Source organism: Pinus tabuliformis, chromosome 7 (genome assembly GCF_031772625.1).
Source record: "Pinus tabuliformis cultivar Carrire ecotype Pingquan chromosome 7, CPIR1, whole genome shotgun sequence".
NCBI lineage: Eukaryota > Viridiplantae > Streptophyta > Pinopsida > Pinales > Pinaceae > Pinus > Pinus tabuliformis.
Window position 1 is genome coordinate 337,703,687 of NC_142293.1, and position 22,993 is coordinate 337,726,679.

Consider the following 22,993-nt stretch of genomic DNA (forward strand, 5'->3'; position numbering starts at 1 on the left):
TACACCATTGAACCCTCTTGTTTGATATTTATCAATTGGGTAAAGAAGGTGTTTCTCTTTATATGCTTAGAATGTGCTATCATTTCCTCCGTAAAAATTGACCACGTGACAATTTGTTTACAAGAGCAAACCCATCGATACCATACAAACTGATTGGGTTCCAATTATAATGTTTCAATGTGTACCTTTTGTGTGTTTTGCACATTATGAAGCTCGAAATATTGCTCCATCTGTAATATCCAAGCTACGGGATCCTTGCCATAAAACTTCCTCATATCGATATTTGGAACATGGTGGGTCTTCAATCCAACATTAGAGACTATGAAATCATGATTAACATTTATTTTGTTCTCATCATGAGTTTCCTTTACTACCCTTTCACCATTAGTAAGCATTTCTTATAACAACTTTGTCAAATCTATCTTCAAATCTTTCATGTTGCCTTTAAGTGATACTTCTATACCATCCACCTTAGCTTCCATTCCATTAGTTAAACTATCCATCTTAGCTTCAGTAACTTTTTTTGAGAGCGAAATTTCTGGCACTTGGTCTTGTAATTTTGATATATCATATTGCATTTCTTCCTCTTCTTCATGTGTCATAGTATAACTTTCATGTTGCTTACTAGGTGTTGCCATTTTCTTTTTTCGAGGCATCAAATAATGATAATTTTTTTCACTATGCCCTTTTAATCACTTCAAAATAATTTTTCAAACAAAACTTATGCAAATTTCTAAAAAGGCTACACACCTTTTTTCGCTTTGTATGAGCTCGATATTGAATTTGTTGTATCTATGTAATTTCAAATCTCCAAGGTCTAACATTTCCTCTTGTGGTATCCCTATGAGTCCTATTTGCAACTCCACAAGTTTGATCAAGATTGGATTTTCCACGAAAGGGTTATGCCCAATCTCCCGCAATGACCTAATTATACACTTGTTTAGTAGAGCGAACTTATACGAAGTGCCACGAGTCACTTTTTCGACCTTCAGCCCTGAAAAGGATACCCAAAAAACTACATTCTGTCCTATTTTTGTCACTTATTATGAAATTTGAATCTGATGCTCAGAGAGAAAGTTATGACAATTTTCCCAAGGTCACCTATTTGAGATGGAATTCGGGAGCCTGTAAAAACCTTAAATTCCTTGGTTCATATCTCTGAAAATATAGTGAGAAACTGTCTGAAATTAGAACACGACGTTCATCACAATTTCATCTCAAATGTTTTTTCTTTTTCCAACTTCTAAACCTTCATAGAAAAGTTATAGAGAAAATTCCAGGATGACCTGTTTGAAGCAGCGAAATCCTAGAATCCAAATCTCTAATATCAAATGTTATGCAACCAGCTCACAAAATAGAAGAAGAGATAGATTCAATGACTTCAAAATAAGCCTCCTCAAGGGGGCAACCTCCTTTACATTACACAAATAAATAATTCTTGGATGATACAAATGACAAAACCTCCTTTATATATATAGTAGTTTATGGGGTCACAATATAGTCAGAGCCAACATAAAAATAATAATGTAAGGGCACAACAATAACAATAGTGGGCTTCTATGGGGCACAATAATAAAAATATGGGGAAAACATTGGGACAACAATAACAATAAGGGGCTAAAATGACAATAATAATGGCGGAATACACTAGTATTATAGGGACCTAACATCCCATGCTCGTGAAGATAGTTTTCAAATTCATTTGAAGTGTATTATTTTCTATTATCAGTGCGAATAGAGCCAATATGAGATTGTGCATCATTTTCAATCCATGCATGGAAATTCTTGAAAGTTTCAAAAGCATCAGACTTGTTCATCAATAAATAAAGCCAACACATTCTGGTGTAGTCATCAATAACTGTCATCATATATTTATTACCATTTTAAAAAGGAATAGGCACTAGGCCACATAAATATGAATGAATGAGTGCAATTTTTCTATGTGCTCTGGAATGAGAATCATTAAAAGACTATTTTTTGTGCTTTCCTAAGATACACACGTCACATTTCTTAAGTTTCCTAGGAATTGTAGGAAAACCAGTAACACAATTTTTCTTCAACAAACAAAGGTTGTCATAGTTCAACTGTCCAAATCTAGCATGCTATAAAAGACTTGATGGAAATTGTTGGACATCTAATCCTAAATGGGTTAGTGTGGAAGCCGAATAGACCAAAGCAGTCCAAGAGACCTTGGGATCTGAAACCCAAGAGTCACATAATGTACTATAAATGTAAATCTCTTGTTAATAAAAAATGTATTGCATGTTTTATCTTTCATATTGTCTTTGTTGTCCATGTGTGTTTAACATGGTATCAGAGCAGGCGTATTCTTGCCCTACATAAGTAATTTGAGCCATTTTTTATGGCCTTTCTGTACAGTGTATTTTTGCCATATTCCTTTATACAGACCTGTGCATTGTCTGCCATATTCACTTGAACGTATGAAACGTTCCTCTCTCTGCCTCTGCCAGCGCTCTCTCCTCTAGTGTAATTGCATTCGTTGGTTAACGCCTCTGCCTCTGCCAGCGCTCTGTCCTCAAACGGCTATGTCAATCTGCCACACCTGCTCTAATACAGTCCGGCCTGCGCCTTGCTCTTCTGTTGCGCTGACCTGATTTGAAACGTTTTCCTTGTACCTGCGCTCTGGGCCTGACACGGTATCTCTGCGCTTGTCAGCAAAAACGCTTCTGCCATTATTCTTTGTGCTCCAGTCTATTGTAATACTCGATACCACTCATACTGCGTTATGGTGATCTGTCTCTGATGGCCATGTCTGCGTTCGGATTCCATTTCAAGAGCTCGCAGATTTTGCAAAAAAGAGCATCCAGATTACTCCGAGAGCCGTAAATTTCTAAGGGTTTCAGCTATGCAATCTCATTTCCCTTCACGGTTTTCATCTACCTCGTAGGTTTTCTTCTGGAACAATAAGCCACCGCCTCGCACGTTTCCTCTTGCACAGTCCTAATTCCATATATTTTGGTTTTGGGGATGACACAAAGCTTTTTACTCCTCTTAGGTTTCATACGAAGTTTTTTATGACATTCAGACTAAATCCAGAGAATGCATTGAAATCGCAGATTCCCTTTGAGCTCAGAATTGTTTTGGGAATTCGGCTGGTTCTTCATTAGGTTTCTTCTTAATTCGACTTTACCAGGACATCCAGTCACATATTTTCATTTACATTTAGTTGCCTTGAGGTCCAGAGATCGATTCTTAAACATTTCAATAGCAATAACATCGACATGCGCTACAGCTACCATATTGAGTTCTCAGAGCATTCATCATGTGGGTGTCTGCCGTATTCCGTTCTGTGGAAAGAAGCATAGCACGACCTTTGCATGTGGTTCAAGCTCTTAAACTGATCAGTGATTGCTACTCCCGTGAAAAGGGCGCTTGTTGCCACTGTTGTACGTGACTCGTGGAGGAGACCGGGCTTGCCGTGAAGGAGGTAGCCTTCTGGGGTCTCGTTTCAAGAAATTTGGAAAGGTTTTCCCTGTTGGTTTTGTATCCCTTGTCTCTTTGATCATGAATGGTGGTTATCTTCATGGCATATTGCGCAGTTCTCATGCACAGGATAATTATGAAAGTATATGAGGTTGAAAGCCATTTTGTGCGATGAGTGTTTATAAATCACATTGTAATTTAGTTCTTCTAGATTTGGATCTCGGAAATTTCTTTATGATATTTCTGGTGTATTTTTTACATTGAGATACCGCCCATATATATGTGCACTTGATATTGCCCAGGATCGATGAGTAGAAAATTTGGGTATTTATACACTTTTTTTCTCTGAAATCAAGACTTCTTCTGATCAAGCACCAATGTTTGCTAAAGTTCATGGGTTGAGTTTCCACAACCAAGGGACTGTACTCTCTGTGATACATTGAGATTGAAGTTCTACCCACGAAAGGGCAAGTTTCATTCTGTTTCAAGGGACAAGTTCTTTTCCCTTCTAGTGGCTGACTTTAGTCTAAGAAATAGGTTGAGTTTTCCATCACAGTGAGTTGTGCTCTTCCTGTAAGTTGCTGGTGTGAACAAAATGCAAACAGAAAATCATTCTGGAAGATTGTGCGAGTTGTAGTTTGGGAGAGGGTAAGGGCATAAAGAATGATCTAGCCCCAAGGCTACAAACTTGTATTTTCTGTGGTTGTTTCAGTTGAGCAGCATATCACTGTACCTGTGCTTGAAATCTTAATGAGTATAGACTATTGGAAGTGAAGTTTGGTGATGTACTTCTGCTATAGAGGGTCTCAAACTTCCTCATCTCATTGGATGTGTGGCTGTGAATATATTAAAGACACTCCATATTTATTTCTCTGTCTTGGAGCTGAATACGTTGCATATATTATCACTGTGGTGTTTTCTCTGTAATGATGGAGCTTCTTTGATGTTATAACACTTATCTACAGCCACTGTTCTTCCTAACATTTGCTGGTATATTCTACTTCAGATCTCTGTTATTATTAGAGTTGATATATCAGAGGTATATGTAATCCATTCCTGTAGTTGAAGTTCGAATTTCAAAGAAGGAAGAAGTCATCTAGTTGTGCATCCATACAAAGCGTATCTTGGTATACCTAAGCATTTTAAGGGTGAAACATATCTATTGTATCTGTGTTGGAAGGACTTTGAGCCTCTCATTCTTGCTAGACACAAATCTGTTAGTGATTGGCTAAATTCTTAGCTGGAATTAGTTGAGTGCCTTTTGAATACCTTCGGTGAAGTTTTTTACATCATTGGGGTCATTTCCAATAAAAAAAGAGGTTGAGATTCTTGGGTTTATTATTGAAGGAAGAGGTCGAGCTACCCTTGTGTATATTCGTGGAGTTTGAGCCGTGTCTCCATTGCTGGTATTCACGGATTTTTTATTCTTTTTGCATTCCTGAGCTTCCAGAAGGGATATAGAGGCAAGTTCTATAAAGTTTGAAGGAATCAGCTACGTAACTCAATTTAAAAAGTCTAGTCAGATGTGAAATTTCTGCAGAATTTAAAGAACAGAATCTCTGAAAGTCAAGTATTGGACAATGTATTTTTCAAACTGATATTCTTAATTTTTGAAATCTTCAATAGCTGGGGTTTGTCTAGACTTGCTATAGTCTCCACTAGGATTGTTGAGTGTTCATTTCTTTGTTGAGACAATGGCTAGATTTGATGATGTATTAGAGTTACTGAATACAGTAATACACTCCACTATTGGTGGGAAGGTAAATGTTAGCAAAGACACTCTTTGTGACATTCAGACCTACCTGCATGATGCACAAGAAAAGATTGATTTTTTGCAACTAGAATCTCAGTTCCAGCAAGATGAGCTTCAATAGATTTGTCATTCCAAATTGTTTTCTGCTCAAAACAATATGTTGTTCAAGGTTAAACTAGCAAGTGGTGAAATTAGTAAGATTGAGGTTGAATCAGATCCAGAATCCAATAAAGCAGCAGTTGTACATGCAGATGCAGAAACTCAGTCTGCACTTCCCAAGCCCATCATCAGACCTTGGGAACAGCTTGTCCACAACAAGCATAGAACTGGTCTTGGATATGACAAGGACTTGTACTTTCATATTCCAGACTACTCCAAGCCCATTCAGTTTCAGAGTGCTGGATTTATTCATGACAGTTCACCTGCTCCTCATGACAGTGCGCCTACTCCTCATGACAGTTCAGCTTCAGCTGTTACAGACTCTGCCCCTCTTCCACAGCAGCAACAACAACAAAAACAACAGATCATAAAATGCCAACACTGTGACCAAGTTGGCCATTTGAAAGATCACTGTTTTGATCTTCATCCTTGTAAGCACTGTCATAAAACCAACCATTCTTCACACAGATGCTTCAGAAACAAACGTCCTGCAAGAACAAAGATTCATCTTGGATGGATCGCGTCTTGGCAATGGGCATCAACAGCCAAGAAGATATTCCAAACACATGTCAGAACTTGTTCCAGAATATTGAACAGTCTTGCAGTTGAGTTTTCTCCATCTTCTCACCTTGTACCTGACAGGGGGGGAAATGATGGTCATCTACAAGCTTCAAAGTCACATCAAGCGAGCCTGAGCCACAACCTGCCACACCAGTTTCAGAGTTGTAGCCAGAGACAAAGATGCCCGTGAACATGCCTTCAGTTGGCAATCTGGGACACTTCCTCTAGCAGAAGACTTCAGCTTCTTGCCAGTTTTGGAAGAATTCCAGGAACACAATTGAGAACACTTCCTCTAGCAGAAGACTCCAGCTTCTTGCCAGTTTTGGAAGAGTTCCAGGAATTGCATTAAGCATTCCAGAGTTGTTGGTTATCCTTAAACCATCACAGGTTGAGACTTCCCTTTTCAGGTTGAAGTTTTACCTTTTATGCGGGGTGAGACCTCCCTTTTATGGTTGAAGGTTTCCCTCTTTAAAACAATAGGATCACTTCCTCTAGCAGAAAACTTCAGTTTCTTGCCAGTTTTGGAAGAGTTCCGGGAACTGCACTAAGCGTTCCAGTGTTGGTGGTCATCCTTAAACCACTGCCCTTTATACCAACATTTCATAGAGCACATTCAGCCTAGTGCTGCCATGCATTTTTTGCACATTTTGTATTACAGCTTTCTTCTTGGACTCATACATAACCCTTCGGATTAAGGGGGGGAATGTTGGACACCTAATCCTAAATGGGTTAGTGTGGAAGCCGAATAGACCAAAGCAGTCCAAGAGACCTTGGGATCTGAAACCCAAGAGTCACATAATGTACTATAAATGTAAATCTCTTGTTAATAAAAAATGTATTGCATGTTTTATCTTTCATATTGTCTTTGTTGTCCATGTGTGTTTAACAGAAATGTACCTTCATCATAGTGAGAAATGTATGAAAAATTTTGTGCACGAGCAGAGGTACCTTGCAGCTTCAGAAGTCTTTCTTCTTCTATCCCCGTCATGACAAGTGAGTGATTTGATGCTTTTCTAACCTTGACCTTGCCATCAAATATATGAATGGAGTGCCCTTGCTGGTGGATGTGGACCAAATACAACAAGTTTCTCCTAATATATGGGAGGTATAGAACATCACGTGGAAGAAATTTTGGAAGACCAAGCAGTTTGAGCCTGATGGTGGAAAGCCCTGATGGCTTGAGTTTTGATTTGTCTGCAAAATATACTGCTCCATCAACATTTTCAGTGAATTCTTCAAAAAAATCTCTCCTAACGGTCATGTGGAAAGTTTTTCTTGAATCAAGAAACCAATCATCTTTCCATGAAGCAAGTGCACATTAAACAATTCTTTAGTTACTCCATTGTTACAATCTGCCACAACATAATGAGCAGATTCAAGTGATTTACCTTTCCCTTTGTCATTGGTTTTATATTTCTCTTCATTTCTTTCCTGCACAATTTTGTACCAAGGAAAATTTCATGTGGATGCATCATGTCCATCTCTATTGCAATGTATGCAATGAAGATCAATTTTTTCTCCTTGGAAATGTCTTCCCCCCTGCCTCTAAAATTCCTCCTTCCTCTTCCTCTTCGACCACCTCTTCCTCTAGAAGAATCTTGTGCATGATTATTCCGTCTATGTGAAAGACACATAGCTTCTTTAGAAGACAGAGGAACTTCCTTCTTCTCAAAATCCTTCTCTCTCTTAGCAAACTTCTTCTCAAGGGAGTCAAAGGTAATCTCCTTAAGGTTTCCACTTGCTTTCAATGACTCAAGATAATGTGAATAGGTGGGATATAGAGCCTTGACATAAGTTATGAAAGGAATATCTATCTCAACACCAATGACTTTTATATCATGCATAATGGATCTTACTTCTGATGCTAAGGCAAGAGGATCATCATTTTCCAACTCAAGGCTGAGCAACTTAATCATCAATTGAACAAATTCAAGTTCAAGGTGTGAGTCATACATTTCCTTCAATTTCGTTAAAGCTTCAAAGGCATTTGAAAATGGAAAATATGGTTACTCACCTCTTCATTTACATATTTTTCAATCAATGCATAGGCCTTCTTGTTCTTATTTTTTCAAATGGAAATATCCTTATCTGAAGTGGGCTTTGCAGGTGCATTATCTCCTTTTGCTTCACAAACTCCTCTCCACAACTCATTAAAAATGAGAGTGTGTTTTATCTTCCTTGACCATTCATGATAGTTCTCTTTTCCATAGATAACTACTCCAAGAATTGATACTAGTGAATGCATTTTAAAATCTTTGTACTGTGTAATAAATGTACTCTGCTGGCAATATACTATGAAAAGATGCACTTCTAGTAACAATATTCTATAAAAAATACAATTCTGGTGTGTATGTATATATATATATATATATATATAGATATATATATATTATAGAGTTATTACTTTGGGAAGGGTTATATGGGGGAGGTGGCATATGGGAAAGGTGATATATGGGGGAGATGATATATGAGGGAGGTGATATATGCCAGAGTTATATATTATAACAAAGGTGTTAAATATTATAATTGTCGACCACCACAACGTAATACCATTCAACGTAATTGTGATACCATTAAACGTAATACCATTCAACGTAATCGGGGATATCATCAACTGATAGGTGTCATGGTTGATGGCCAAATAGATGAAATGGCGGAGAAGTGGTATAATTAGAGGAGGCGTTGAAACGAAGGAGTCGATACAAACATACCAATCACAACGGTGCCAAGGCTTTCCATGCTTTTGTTGCGTGGCTAACTAAAATGGTGTGTAGACAGTCGAAGAGTCGGGGAAGTCACCATTCGGTCTCCACGTAGGTAATTCTAGCCACACCACCTCTGGCTCAATGCACCAACTCACTGCTCTCGTTCCAATGCACTAGCTCATCGCTTCGGCTCCAACACACCAACTCACCTCTCCGACTCAATGCACCAACCTCACCATGCATACGTTACACCGCTTCTCTTTGTTGCATAGTGAACTTTCATCTTAACATTCATAACGCACACCAAATACTACCGAAGGGTCTGTATATAAGGTTCCCATAGATGATAGAAAGATGGGATTGATCTCTTTTGAAAGGAAACATTTTCACGGAGCTTAATTTGCAAGGAAGTTATACCAAGACACCTGGTCCTGGAGCACATTCTTCCCTTTGATCCCTTGCATGTCTTGGAATAACACAGTGGCATAGAAAATAGATCGAATCCAAAGAGGGCAGAAAAAAAATGAAGGTGGAGAGCGAGAGAGAGACGTAATCAAAGAGGTGTCAGTCTTCAAAATATAGGTAGACTAGAGACGTCAGTCTACAAAATATAGGAAGGAGTAAGTTAGAAGGGTAGAAAGGAAGCCAAAAATGGGGCTTGGACCTATGCTATGATACCATGTCAGGCCGGGAGGTAACTCCTTAAAGAGAATTGTGATTTTTGCATTGATATTGATCATAGATATATACATAGAGGCAGAGACTCATGGATTTCATCTCCCAGTGTCTCTTCATCTTCTATTGCTCCTTATTTTCTTATTTACAATATTTACATGGATTCACCTAATCCAAAAGATTAGGTGTCAACAACAACTTCCAGCTCCCTCTTTCAAATCAAATCCATTAAGGATTGGTTATCATTGGCATCTGCATAACGAGGAAGAAACTAATCCAGGTAGATAACTTCATCTATAGTGACTTCTTTGGGAGATTTTAACATAGTTTTGAAATGGTATCCGCCATAGGTATGATTAGAAATAAACATTAATATACTCTTACTTATATTGGTTTATTCAAGGAGATATCATAAGAGCCTATGACCATTTTCCTTTTGTGATTAAAACATTGCAAGACAATCTAAAGTATTTGGGGTTCCAGCTGAAACCAAATTCATACAGGAATGCTAACTAGATATGGCTACTTGAAAAAGTAGAGAAAAAACTAAAACACTGGAACTACAAATGGTTTTCACATGTTGGGAGATTGGTCTTTATAAAATCGGTCCTCGAGGCCATTCTAGTTTACTGGATGGCCTTAACATGGGTCCCCAACGACATTCTAGAGGCCATCAAAAAGTTATGTAGTATATTTATATAGGTTGGATCCAAAGAGGAAGTAGTCCTCCCATGGGTCAATTGGGATAAGATCACTCTCCCTAAACCCTAGGGTGGTTGGGGCTGAAAGATCTCCCACTATTTTCAAAATTGTTGACATTGAAGGTGGGGTAGAGGCTTGTTTCCATCACTCTTTGGACTATGGTAGTCTGCTAGAAGTACATTCCTCCCCTCCCTATAGTGGAATGGATTAGGAAGCCAAATAAAAGGTCTATGAATCCCTCAATTATTCAGAACGTTGTTATCTCTTCATTTCGAGGGGTAGGAAGTGGTCTAGTCTAGAATGTTGGAAATGTAGAAAAATTGAGAATTGGGATTAACCCCTGGGTGGGATGTAAAGAAAATTATAGACTCCCAGGATATTTGGTTATAATCTGGAATGAATAGGGGTATGTTTTCCTATCTCATATTGTGTACAAGGGAAAATCATAGCTGTGGGAACAAGGATGGAGATGTGTTGCCCAATTAAACCTTTAAGTGGTCTATGTGGCTCCTTGGGCCCTGGCAACACTCCCTCAATAACTACTATGTTTGTATCAGGGATAGGGAGGATACTCTTTGCTAGGTTCATGCACCCATAGGTCATTACACCCCAAACACATGCTATTCTATCCAAATTGCAAAAAGAATCAAATATATCCCTGAATGATAGTTTACAAATATTTGGAAGCTAAATTGTCCAGTAAAAGCTAGACCATTCTTATGGTGTCTCATTCGAAACAAAATTCCAACATGGGATAATCTGCAAAGAAACATAAGGAAGGCCTTAGTTGTTGTATCCTATACAAACGTATGTGGGGGAAACTTTATCACATATGTTTATTCATTTCCCTTTCTCTCAATGTGTTTGGCGCAAGGTTTATCAACCTCATTTGGTAGGGTGAAAATTTTTCAAATGCATGGAAGTCTTGGTGAGATTCCACCAATAATGAGAACCTTAGATGTATCTCACCTCTAATTTGTTGGATGCTCTGGATACCTAGGAATAAAGCAATTTTTAATGAAGTCTCATCCACCCATGATATCATATCTGCTCAAGTTGATGCTATAATTACTCTTTTCCCCACAAAGGAGGTTGTACATGTTTCAAGAAACATTACAAGAGAAGTGATAGATCGAGACACGCCATGGTCATATTTTGATGGAGATTCAATGGAGTAGGGAAACTATGGATGTGGTTTCATTCTTTATCTAATAGACTGACATTTTTTAAAATCATTGATTTTTCTGGTGAGAGGCACCAACAACTATGTTGAGCTTCTTACACTAAAAATCTATTTTTCCCAAGCTCTGGATCATGACTGTCTCTCTTTACAAGTTTTTCTAGATTCATTGAATGTTGTAAATTGGTTCAACACCACACAAAGATGTTACACCCATATACTATTGCCTATTTTGGAAGGAATGTATCAATTCAAACATTCTTTTAATTCTATATCTTGTTGTCCCATCTATAGAGAAAGGAATGTTGATGTAGACCTTCTATCTAAAGAAGGAACTTAGAAGTTTCTGGGCTCATGGAAGATCTCATAGCATATACACGGGGTTGATCTAGAGTATCAACATTAGTCCTTTCTTAGCATACAATTTTGATCATTTTCTTTTCATCCATAATAACTAGTTTCTAGATAGCTACAATATTATATGATGTTACACTCAATACATGTTTATAGATACATATATATCTCAGATTAGTATGGACATGGATAGTTATATATTTTCTGAAGTATTTTTTGATAATACTTTGATATTATGGGAAGCCTTTCATGCCCAATTTTTTTTTGACCCTATATATGGGAACAATTTTTGGAATGCACAAGGGTGCATCTACACAATTTAACTTTTTGATCATAATAAAAAAAGTTAGTATGGACAAGGATAGTTATATATTTTCTGAAAGTATTATCTGATAATAATTTGATATTAGGGGAAGCCTTTCATGTTGGAAATAATACTGAGAGGCGAGGTGAATTATTATTTTCAATTCAATAACTTTTCATTTCACAATCATATTTATATACGCTACTTCAGTGAAGTGAACTTGCGTGTGCACGCAACTGTGATTAAAGAAACCAGCGTATACCTAGAGAACTTATGATTTAGTTAATTCATCATGTGTTGATCTTTAATCAGTGCATCAGTACTTTATTATACAGTAACTATGTGTAGTAATAACATAATAAACCATCACACATAAGAAACACACATGAACACCAAGATTTAAGGTGGAAACCCAATGCGGGAGAAAAACCACCTGTTATTGTCGTCTCTGTCTTCTTTTTAATATAAAGAAAATATGTTTACAATATTGTACTAGTGCAGACTCATACCAGTACATAGGCACCCACCTACAAAAGGCTACAACCTTCTCTCGTTCTCCAGCTTCTACTGGAAGGGAGCTACAACCCCCTAGCTGTTGTACTAGCCGATATGTTTACTAATATGTAGGTGGAGACCTACAGAAGGCTGTGACCTTCTCTCTTCCTCCAAGGACCATGTTTCATAAATTTTCAGACTAGATGCTCCTAGTACACAACAACACAATATGAAGGCCTCGTTCCATCAATATTTCACACTGGACCCATCAGAAACTTTGAAGCTCAAACTATATAATAATAACTACATAAACCAATAATCAGTCAATCTGAATAGTCAGATCACTGTCACCAGAACACTATGTTGAACCTAGAAACCTGTATTATCATTCAGAACCAGCTGCAACCTCAAAAATCATACATCAGAATGCATACGCTACTTTAATGACCCAACCTGCATGTATATTCTACTTCCTTTAACCACACCTGTGTATACCTCCAAAACTACTGAATCATAAGAACTTATGAATAAAATATGTACCAACCACTAATATTTTGAACATCTACTATCAAATTACAGAGAGCTAGAGAGTCAGCAACAAAGATCACCCTTCTCACTTAATCAATCAATCAACCAGACTCAATCTCCTTATGCATTCAGTTCTACTTTTAGATCTAAGAAGACATCATTGACAAACATCAGTAAACCAGTAGCACTAATTAGATAGATCAGTCATATCTGAATAACAAGCTTTTCTTTTGCATACACTACTTAGAAGCTTCGAACCGGCGTGTAGATCTGTAAATACAAACTTACAACTTCATTATTATTCCAGACTTTAGACATACCCAGATCATGACATTTAAAGAATAAAACATGTGTAAGCAATGAGATCTAGCCCAACCAATATCAGATCATTCAAGATAATTCATTTCAGGTCTCATGATCTTGATCCAACATTGAATTCAAGGTGCACAAAATAATTCAGATTAAATCATAATCATAGCCCCTGCAACATAAAATATACTTCAGATTGAAGTATTCCTGAGAAACCCTTTCACTTGCACACTTGGCCCTTTAATCTTCTCCTCCTTATATATTTTTTGGCCTTTCTCAATACCTCGGACCAAAACAACACTTAGAACCTGTGGCGTTCTTGGACAGGATCAGATAGTCATTACTCTGCTCAATATTGTGGGCTAATACCATGGTATTGACCCTTGGTATTCTTTAATCTTGAATTTCCTTGATTTTCCAACCCATACACGCTTTTCCTCTTGTGAAAGTGCGTGCATACGTATATGCCCATTTTTTCAATGAACTCGCATGTATACGCTACTTTTACAAGGTGAACCTGCGTATATAGTTTAAACTATCTAAAAACATCCTTTTCCTTCAACTCCTTGATTCTGATTAGTAGACCTTTGTTCGAACTTCCTCTTCTTCTATACCAATGCCCCGTTACCTCTAAATCGACATGTTACAATGTGAGTTTCCCTTTATCAAATCTAAAATGACCTGTGAGTGAGTTGCCATCAAGAAAAACACTTGTATCATAATGCCAACAATCTCCCCCTTTGGACTTGATGGAAACCATATTGGTGTTGATTACTTCAAGTTAGAGATATCAAGCAACACCAAAATACTCTCCCCCTTTGACAGCAAGGGCAAAGGGTGGACCAAGATATTCTCCCCCTTTGAGATACATTATGCTATTCATGCTCCCCCTGAGTACATGTAGAGTCTGCAGAGATAGTTCTTAAAAGAATAACATGACTTTATAACTCAACTATGTGAGTATGACCTTCCTATCACCAATGACTCATACATACATCAATCACCCAACCAAGTGGGGATATACCAAATGTTCATACATGACTGAAAAAGTGCAGTTATTACATCATCTTCACCATGCATAGTGGGAGTACAAATTACATCAAAAAAATGACTCATTAATAGACTATGACAAAAAGAGACATTTTACTACATCATAGGCCTTTACATGACCTTTTCAACACATGACATGAATATCTGAAACCATAGTTGAATTCAGCAACCATGATGCAAACAATGTGTAATGTTTTTGAAGACTAATGCTCCCCCTGAACCTGTGCTACCTGTGCATTGTCAACAATTCATTCATCAAGGCATATTCATAAGTCAAATAAACAGCAATGAATAAAGCAAATCAGCAGACGGTAACCATCAATATCAGCCTGAACACCTGTGTCAGAAACGAATTTTGAATCTGATCCACTATTTTAACATCAGAAAAACATATACGCTCCTGCAGCCACGGAAACTCGCGTATATACACGATTCTTCTTCCGGAAACTTGCATATAGAACACCTTCCTCTGAAAGCTAGATTTAACAGCTGGATGATGCAGAAACTACTCCCAACCTTTGTCTGAGATATTCAAAATTTTCTCTAGGAAGCAGTTTGGTAAATATATCAGCAACATGTTATTTGGAAGGAACATACTCCAATTTAACCTTTTGTTCAAAAACTTGTTCTCATAGAAAATGGTACTTAATGGGGATGTGCTTGGTTTTGGAGTGCATGACTAGGTTTTTTGAAATGCTAATGCCACTTGTATTATCACATAGAATGGAGATGGGTGGAGAACATCTGATTTGAATGTCTTGCAATGTTTGCATCATCCAAAGTAATTGTGTGCAGCAAGATACAACAACCACATATTCCGCGTCAGCTGTAAATAAGGCAATCAAACTTTGTTTTTTGTTGAACCAAGACACTAACCATGATCCCATATAGAATGCACCTCCACTAGTTCTTTTTCGATCATCAACATTTCCTGCCCAATCTACATCTGTATATGCTTGAAGAGTAATATCTGTATCTTTAGGATACCATAGACCAAAGTCTTGAGTTCCTTGAATATATTTGAATATTCCTTTTACAACCTGAAGTTGTGATTCCTTTGGATTTGCTTGGAACATTCCAACAATTCCTACTGCATGCATGATATCAGGTCTAGTACCTGTTAGATAAATCAGACTTCCAATCATAGATCTGTATGCTGGTTGATTCATTGTAGGTGATTCATCGTTAGAACTGAGACTGCATCCTGTTACCATTGGAGTACATACTAGTTTAGAATCTTCCATTCTGTACTTCTTTAGAATCTTCTTGAGATATTTAGTTTGTGAAAGAAAAATACCATCTTTTGTTTGTTGTACTTGTAGACCAAGAAAATAAGTTAGTTCACCAAGTAAGGACATTTCAAATTCTTGTTGCATAACCGAAGCAAAGTTCTGACTCATAGATTCTTCATTGCTACCAAAGATGATATCATCAACATAAACAACAATAATTAACAGTTTATCATTCTCAATCTTTGTGTATAAGTTGTTGTCTGCAAATCCTTTTGTGAAACCTTGTTGTTGTAGATATTTGTCAAGACGATAATACTAGGCCCTTGGAGCTTGTTTCAGACCATATAAAGCCTTTTTGAGCTTGCATACAAGTTTTGCATCATTTCCTAGAATGAATCTTTCTGGTTGTTCAATATAAACTTCTTCTTCTAAATCTCCATTTAAAAGTTGATTTTACATCCATTTGATATGTTTTGAATTTTTGAAAACTTGAAAGAGCAAGAAATATTCTTATGGCTTCAAGTTTGGCAACAGGTGCAAAAGTTTCTTCAAAGTATATACCTTCTTGTTGAGCATACCCTTTACAAACAATTCCCTTTACAAACAATTCTTTCTTTGTTTATGATAACTTCTCCATTTTCATTCAACTTATTCTTAAATATCCATTTTGTTCCTATAACATTTTTATCATGAGGTCTAGTAACTAATTCCCAAGTATCATTCTTTTTAATTTGGTCAAGTTCTTCATCCATGGCCTTAACCCAACATTCATCTTTGTTATCTTCATTAACATTCAGTGGTTCTATGGAGGATAGTAATGCTAGATAATTGGAGGTTCCTGTAAGAGTTCTTCTTGTTTGTACTTCAGACCCTTTTTCTCCTAGAATTTGAGATTCTGGATGATTCTTTTGAACATACCTGGATGGAGTCTTTTCCCTGTCAGTTGTATCTTATTCTGGTGCTTCATTGGTTTCTTCCTCTATATCATTTTTATTTGATACAGGAAAGCATTCACCATCTTCCTCATTTTCATCTTCCTTTGTTGATTTCATCTGTTCCAGATTTCTGCATGGTTCATCAATTACTACATCAATGCTTTCAACAATTTTTCGAAGTCTTTTATTATAACATTTGTATCCTTTACTTCTAGATGAGTAACCAAGAATAATTCCTTCGTCTGCTCTGGGTTCAAACTTACCAAGTTTTTCATCAGTCTTTTTGATGAAACATTTGCTTCCAAAAACTCTAAAGTGTTTTACAGTAGGGCACTTACCATACCAAAGTTCATATGGAGTTTGATCACTATTTACTCGAACATTAGCTTTGTTGAGAATAGTCACGATAGTAAATTCAACTTCACCCCAGAAGGTAGCAGGAGTTCCAAATTCATCAAGCATACCTTGAGCCATTTTTTGAATTGCTGTGTTCTTTATTTCCACTATGCCATTTTGTTGAGGAGTTATGGCAACAGAGAATTGCCTTTTTATTCCATGTTGTTCACAAAAATTAAAAAAATCATCTGATATGAATTCTCCCCCTCGATCAGATCTAAGACACTTGATTTTTCAATCGGATTCATTTTCGACTAAAGCTTTTAAGGCTTTAAATTTTTCAAATGCTTCATCTTTATGCTTTAGTAAACCAATACAACACATTCTAGAAAAATCATCAATGAATAAAATGAAGTATTCTTCTTTGCGAGGTGACTTTTTCCTTGTTGACCCACATAAATCAGTATGAATGAGTTCAAGAGGCCCACTTGCAGATCCTTCTTTCTCATTGAAATGAACTCTGGTTTTCTTACTGACTTGACAAGGTTTATAAATGGTATTTTCTGGGATGCTGATATCTGGAAGATCATGAACCACCTTGAGCCTACATGCTTTTCTTATTTGAGAAAAGATTAGATGCCCGAGTCTTTTGTGCCATAACCAGTTTTCATCTGTTTTTCTTAAATAACATTGTTTTTGTCCTCCTTTTAGTATATATAGATTTCTTGGAGTTCTTGTACCTTTGATTACGGTCTTTATAAGAGGAGAACGTTGAACCTTGATGATTTCATTTAAAGTTTTTGATCCTTTAACAAATCTAAGATTAAGAGATTTTGTCTTCTCAAGTTCTTTTCTTAGACCCACAACTTCACATTGTAGTTTTTCATTGTGCTGTTCTCTTTCAATGAGTTGATGTGTCAAAGTGTCTATGATCATATTCATTTCTTCCAAACAGATTTTTAGTTTAGTGATTTCTTCAAGAAAGTCTTCCTCTTATAAGGAATCCAAAAAATCATCATTGTCATAAGCCATGAGTATTTTATAATCTTGTTCAGTTTCATCTTCATCACTATTAGATAATCCATCACTATCTTCATGAGTATAGTAACTTCTTCTATTAACAACCTGTTTTCTATTTCCTTTTGCAGACTCCTTTCCTTTTTCATGAGTATCTTTATGAGGGCATTTTGCAGCATAATGGCCAACTCTACCACAAGCAAAGCATTTGAATGGTAGCTTACCTCTGAATATTCTGGAACCTCGTTGAAATTTCTTGACAAACTTTACCTCATTTTCTTCTTCTGAAATATATCCTGATTCATTGAGATATTTTTTTCTTTTGCTGAAGCTTTGAAGGCGGCTTCCCTAACATTTGATCTACCTCCTTTCCTCATTTCAAAGGCAGTTAAAATTCCATGAAGTTGAACAACAGTAATAGATTGAAGATCCTGCTTTTCTTCTATGGAAGATACTTTAGACTCAAATTTACAAGATAAAGATCTCAAGGTTTTCTCTACTAAAGTTGCCTCCTTTATTTCTTCACCCAAATTCTTCATACAATTTACAATCTCATCTACTCGTAAAAGTAACTAGCAATACTTTCATCACTATGCATTTTGAGAGTTTCATACTGTATTCTGAGAGTTTGGAGCTTAGCACGTTTTACCTGGGAGTCTCCTTCGTAGCTCTAAATGATTTTGTCCCATATCTCTTTGGATGTCTTAAGCTGCATGATTTTGATGAATTCTGATTTTGACAGACTTCCCAATAAATTATTGACTTCTTTGGCATTGGTTTCGTATAACTTCTTACCTGTTGTATATGTAGGTATTGCTACTGGAAATTGGTATCCTCCTTCCACAATTTCCCAAACATCAGCTCCAAGCGACTGAAGATAGGCTCTGGTTCTTATCTTCCAATATACTAAGTTGTTTTTGTTGAATATTGGTGGTCTGATAGATCCCATGCCTTCATGATTGTTCATCTTGAGAGATCTCCCTTCAAGCGCTCAAGCTTCTTTTGAAGGACCTGCTCTGATCCCAATTGTTGGAAATAATACTTAGAGGGGGGTGAATCAATATTTTCAATTCAATAACTTTTCATTTCACAATCAGATTTATATATGCTACTTCAGTGAAGTGAACTTGTGTGTGCACACAACTGTGATTAAGGAAACCAGCGTATACCCAGAGAACTTATGATTTAGTTATTTCATCATGTGTTGATCTTTAATCAGTGCATTAGTACTCTATTATACAGTAACTATGTGCAATAATAACATAATAAACCATCACACATAAGTAACAGACATGAACACCAAGATTTAAGGTGGAAACCCAATGCGGGAGAAAAGGCATCTGTTGTTGTCATCTCTATCTTCTTTTCAATATAAAGAAAATATTTTTACAATCTTGTACTGGTGTATACTGATACCAGTATGCAGGCACCCACATGTAGAAGGCTACAACCTTCTCTCGTTCTCTAGCTTCTACTGGAAGGGAGCTACAACCCCCTAGCTCTTGTACTAGCCGATATGTTTAATAATACGTAGGCACCAACCTACAGAAGGATATGACCTTCTCTCTTCCTCTAGGGACCATGTTTCATAAATTTTCAGATTGGATGCTCCTGGTACACAACAACACAATATGAAGGCCTCGTTTCATCAAATTTTCACACTGGACCCATCAGAAACTTTGAAGCTCAAACTCTATAATAATAACTGCATCAACTAAAAATCAATCAATCTGAACAGTCATATTACTGTCACCGGAACACTATGTTGAACCCAGAAACCTACATTATCATTCAGAAACAGTTGCAACCTCAAAAATCATACATCAAAATGCATACGCTACTTTAATGAACCCAACCTGCATGTATACGCTACTTCCTTTTACCAAACCTGTGTATACCTCCAAAACTACTGAATCATAAAAAAATTTGAATCAAATATGTACCAACCAGTAATATTTTGAACCTCTACTGTCAAATTGCAGAGATCTAGACCATTAGTAGAAAAGATCACCCTTCTCACTTAGTCAATCAATCAATCAGACTCAATCTCGTTATGCATTCATTTCTACTTTCAGATCTAAGAAGACATCATTGACAGAAAACAATAAACTAGTAGCACTAATCAGATAGATCAGTCATATCTGAATAACAAGATTTTCTTTTGCATACACTACTTGGAAGCTTCGAACCAACGTGTATACGCATCTTCACTAAGGCGAACCAGCGTGTAGATATGTAAATACAAACTTACAACTTCGTTTCTATTCCAGACTTCACACATACCCAAATCATGACATTTAAATAATAAAACATGTGTAAGCAATCAGATCTAGCCCAACCAATATCAAATCATTCAATGATAAGTCATTTCAGGTCTCATGATCCTAATCCAACATTGAATTCAAGGTGCACAAAATAATTCAGATTAAATCATAATCATAGCCCCTGTAACATAAAATATACTTCAAATTGAAGTATTCTTGATAAACCCTTTCCCTTGCACACTTGGCCCTTTGATCTTCTCCTCCTTATATAGTTTTTTGTCCTTTCTCAATACCTCGGACCAAAAAAACACTTAGAACATGTGGCATTCTTGGACGGGATCAAATAGTCATTAATTCGCTCAATATTGTGGGATAATACCATGGTATTGACCCTTGGTATTCTTTAATCTTGAATCTCCTTGATTTTCCAACCCATACGTGCTTTTCCTCTTGTGAAAGTGTGTGCATACATATACGCCCTTTATGTTCTTTGAACCCACGTGTATACACTGCTTTTACAAGGTGAACTTGCGTATACATCTTAAACTATCTTAAAACATCCTTCTCCTTCAACTTCTTGATTCTGATCAATAGACCTTTGTTCCAACTTCCTTTTCTTCTGTACCAATGCCCTGATACCTCTGAATCAACCTGTTACAATGTGAGTTGACCTTTATCAAATCTGAATTGACCTGTGAGTGAGTTTCCATCAAGGACAACACCGGTATCATAATGCCAACATTTCATGCCCAATTTTTGTTTTTGACCCTATATATGGGAACAATTTTTGGAATGCACAAGGGTGCATCTACGCAATTTAACTTTTTGATCATAATAAAAAAAGTTACGATTTTTCTATGAAAAATAAATTATAATTTAGTTATTTTTTATGATTTTTTAGAATTTTGACAATATGAGATGTATTAGGAAGTGTTTCGATGCCTATCAACATTTACTATCCATTTAATTTATATGAATACGCTAGTAAATATGAAGTTAATATGGATTTATGCTACTTTATATATTTACATCCATTATATTGAATAGGGAAATCTCTTTCTTACCCCACGAAGGTTGCCCAAGTGTGGGCTCCTTACCATCGCCTTAATATGGGTGTGAATGAATATGATAGTGTACATGCATGAAGAGATCCATTCAAATGGATGTGCAGGGGGTGAGGTCATGGGAGGTCTCGTCCATTATGATGATTGACGTGTGGGAGGCACTAGAAGGGCATATTGACTTATAATTTTCCTTCAAGCCTTCACTTATCATAATTATGGTGACTTTTATGGAGATTGGGGAGAATCATAACACATGGTGGTTGGTGAAGCCAAGTATTTTGGATGGTTGCATAAATAGGTCACTTTCTCACCACAAGATATGGTATGATTGGTCATTTATGTGCTTTGCACCAATTTTTTTCTCTTCTAAGTGTTTATCCTCTCAAAATATGTTGGTTCCTTATCTATAGGTGTCAGTTGTCCCCAAGCATTGGGTTATGAGATCGATGCAGAGTTTCACGTAGTATAGGCCCTGCTCTCGAGTTTAGCTCTGACTAGGGAGAATTTTAAGGATGAAAATTTATCTTAAAGTTTAGAAATCTCAGCGAATCTTGCTAGTGTCTAATATGAAAACTATAAAATATTTGGTGATATCATTCTAAAAACATTCAAATTTATTATGTTTTTATATATACTCTCTATATAATTTTGGCGATATTTAATATAAAATAATTTTATATTATAAAACTTGGGTGAATTATTTTTAGAAAAAATGTTAATTGGCGAATCGTTTTTTTGGAAAAACCATGGAAAATTAGCCCATCTACAAATATTAGCCCCTAAAATTTTCCATGGGTCCGTCTCTCTATTTAAAAGTGGATATTTTCATACTAGAATTCTTTGTAACAAGGTCTCGACTCAAGTCGCATCATGTTTCAGTGTGGTGGCAATTACTTTGTCTCTTGGTCAATATTATTTAGGTTCATCAATTTTTCTATTAAGTTTCTATATCTATTTTACCAATTGTTATCTTTTCTTCCCATAATTTTGTATCTTGATAGTTATTAGGTTGAAATTTATATTTTCTCATTAGTCCCTCTCCTTTAATGGGGTAGTCTCATAGGTCCATGCATTTATTTGGAATTCAACGAAGGTTTCCTAAGTGGTTTTCCATACTAGAGAATATAGTCTTGATTCCTTAAATTGATATGGGTTTTCTCCTCATATGTGTTTCATTCCTTTCCCCTTCCATAATTTATTTCTTAATTCTCTTTCATGGGTTCCCTCCTTTGGAATCATGTTTCAAGTTCTAGTTTTTGTACTCTTTTCTCTCTTTCCCCTTCTAGTATGGCACATCCCAAAGTATCATCAGACCATAGAAAATATAAAAGGGATAGAACCACCCCTTAAATATATCCATAGGTGAAAATTCCTTTGACCTCTCAGCCTTGAGCTGAGATTTTTGCTCATCACTCCATGGCTCGTACATGGAGGCTATTCTAGAAGAAGTTCATAGAACTATATTAGAGGTCGAGGAGGAGGTTTTTCACAACTATAGATTCATTCCAAATTATATTGTTAATGAGGAATTGGATTCCATATATCGACACTTCCACTCAATCTTACCAAAATTCTTACATGCAAACTGTCAATTGGGCACGGCTCTCATAGAATGATCAAACACACATCAAGAAATTTTAGCATTGTAAAGATGATGGAAAAGGTGGCAAAGTTAGACAACAAGGTTCTTGTTTTGACATGAAGGATGGAATACCTTACATTCACTCCATCTGAAGATAACAATGATCCTCCTCCAAAAATCCTGGAAGACTCTCCCTTAAGATGATATGCTCAAGTGAGCTAGGAATTATTTTATGGTTTTATGTTGTGACATTGTTCTAGTGATGGCTGTCAATTTTTGGCAAAGCACTTTCGTTATTTTTCTTTACAATTTAAATGATATAATTGTACCTTACTTAATATGTA